The sequence below is a fragment of the Rhinopithecus roxellana genome, chromosome 5 (genome assembly GCF_007565055.1).
Source record: "Rhinopithecus roxellana isolate Shanxi Qingling chromosome 5, ASM756505v1, whole genome shotgun sequence".
In the NCBI taxonomy this organism is placed as follows: domain Eukaryota; kingdom Metazoa; phylum Chordata; class Mammalia; order Primates; family Cercopithecidae; genus Rhinopithecus; species Rhinopithecus roxellana.
In genome coordinates, this window is record NC_044553.1 from 11,486,215 (window position 1) to 11,488,908 (window position 2,694).

The window sequence follows — 2,694 nt, forward strand, 5'->3', positions numbered from 1 at the left end:
AAGAAAACCTATGTCTCATTCGCTGGGTGTCTTCTTTGGCCTCAGACATGGTACTACCCCTATCGGAAGTTTTTTTTTTTTTAATTTTTAAAAGATTTAAAATTTTTGTCTGGGCGCAGTGGCTCATGCCTGTAATCCCAGCACTTTGGGAGGCCGAGGTGGTTGGATCACCTGAGGTCGAGAGTTCAAGACCAGCCTGACCAACATGGAGAAACCCCGTCTCTACTAGAAATACAAAAAATTAACCAGGCATGGTGGCGGGCGCCTGTAATCCCAGCTGCTCGGGAGACTGATGCAGGACAATTGCGTGAACCCGGGAAGCGGAGGTTGTGGTGAGCCGAGATTGCGCCATTGCACTCCAGCCTGGGTGACAGAGCGAGACTCCGTCTCCAAAAAAAAAAAAAAGATTTTAAATTTTTAATTTTTTTCTAGTCCCAAAAGTAACATCCTGACCTACTGAAGTTAATGGGGTCCAGCATGATAGTTGGTGGGCCCAGCAGGAGGTGGGAGAAAAGCCCCAGATGATGAGATTGGGAAAGGGCAGATCCGCGGGGAGAAGTCCCAGGTAGGCTGTCCATGTCTATATGGGGCCCGAGAGCCGCTATGCTTGATGGATTGGGCCTAATGTGTGAGCACAGGGATGCCCTGAAAACACTGAAAGGTCTGGAAGGGTAGTTGCAGGGCGTAGATCTGACTGAGCAAGGCTCAGATTCCTGAGCTGTGGCAGCTGTAGTTGGCTGGCCGCTTCTGACCATGCTCCAAGCAGCCCTAGAGTCTGAGCTCACAGCACAAGCAAGGGTCCAACTAGGCACAGATGGTGGCTTCTCTTCAGGACAAGATGGACTGTTGAGCCTACAAAGAGCCACTCCTCTCCTCCCCCAGGGGCCTGCTGTGGCACATCCAAGATGAGCTCCCAAGAGCTTGGGAGAACCTTCTATCATATTCGTTGCTCTTTTTGTTGCGGTGGTTTGTGTTGCTGCTGCGCTAGTGCCAGTACTCCTCTGTATACCTGGCCCCAGGGAATGTGATGAGACTATGAGAGTCATTCAAGGGCGTGCTGGGGTGGGGCATATGGTGGACGCACCTGTGCGTGGCAGATGCACCTGACAGTAATATCTTAAGCCTACCCTGAGAATGACCCTGTATGGCATATGCACCTGAATGTGTGTTCAGAGTTCCCAGTTCAGCCAACCCAAAGATTCATTGTATCGTCTTCTTTTTTTTTTTTTTTTTTAACCAGAAACATGTGCACTTTATTGAATGCCATTGTAGAAAAGTGTGTGAGGATAAAGGGCTGATACAGGACTCGGCTCTGGGGGAAGGGCGAGGAATGGAAGGTGGAGCACGTGGGATACAGGTTATGGGCAGAGCTCCTGGCCTGCATGATGTCTCCTGATCTATTGATAGGCTTGGAAGATCAATACTGGGATGATGATGAGCAGAATGGTCATGAGGATGCCCAAAATCAGGGCCCAGATATTCAGGCACTTGGCAGTGGAGGCGTAGGCCTGGGCCCCAGTCAGGTCGTCAACCATCTTCCTGTCCCTAGACTACACGGAGTAGGCAAACGCTATGAAGCCCAGGCAGCAGGGGTTCATGAAGAGGGTGTTGAATAGGGACCAGACGACATGGTCGGGCACAGAGGTCTCACTGTGGATGTGGATCACGGTGCCTGTCGGGGGAGCAGGGTTGTGGGGCGCCCCCAGCACAGTCACCTCATGCTCCTCCTCATAGTTGGGGGGCTGGCCGCTGTTGACAGGAGAGAAGAAGGTTTGGACCGTGTGGTTCATGGTGTCCTGCGAAGGCCAGCGGTGGTCGGGTTAGTGGGATGGTTCTCTGTGGGCCCTCCCTTTCCCCAGTAGTTTCGATTTATCCAAGATTCATTATATCTTTTCTGTTTTTCTTTTCCTTTTTTTTTTTTTTTGAGACAGTCTTGCTCTGTCACCCAGGCTGTAACCTCTGCCTCCTGGGTTCAACCATTGTCCTGCCTCGGCCTCCTCAGTTGCTGGGGCTATGGGTGTGCATCACCACGTCTGGCTAATTTTTGTATTTTGAGTAGAGATGGGGTTTCACCATGTTGGCCAGGCTGGTCTCGAACTCCTGACCTCAGGTGATGTGCCCACCTCAGCCTCCCAAAGTGCTGGGATTACAGGCGTGAGCCACTGTGCCCCACCCACTTGGGACTCTTCATTGAAGCCATCTTAGTGGATTCTGTTGGGACCTCAACTGATCCAGTACTTGACGATTGCTGTGTGTCCTTCCGTCGGTCTTTTGAGATGGTCCTCAAATCAGTGCCTTCTCTGAACTTCCCTTGGCTTCTTCCCTTGGCTGTAGACACTAACATTTCCTCAAGCACCCAGGTGTGACTTTTAGTCATGCCTGATTGATACTTCCCTCTCCCTGAGTCCCCACATCCTGACACCCTCACCCCCACCAATCCCTCATGCCCACTCCTTCCTTTCCCTTCCCCTGGCTTCTTCTTCCCATTCAGACCTTACTTCCTTCTGCTTGGGCTGTGACAGGAGTCTCCTAACTCAACCCCCAGGCTCTTCTACACCCTCATTCAGATGAATCTCTCTAAAGCTGGGGCTTTCTTGTTTCTTTCTTTTTCTTTTTTGAGACTTTTTTAGACAAGGTCTCGCTCTGTCACCTCGGCTGGGGTGCCACAGTGGCACGGCTCACCACAGCCTTGAC

The 2,694-nt window shown here is 51.4% G+C and overlaps 1 pseudogene; it reads right to left on the reverse strand.

The window, feature by feature from the left end:
• Positions 1-1,397: 1,397 nt before the first annotated feature.
• Positions 1,398-1,790, reverse strand: LOC104669145 (annotated as a pseudogene).
• Positions 1,791-2,694: the final 904 nt, after the last annotated feature.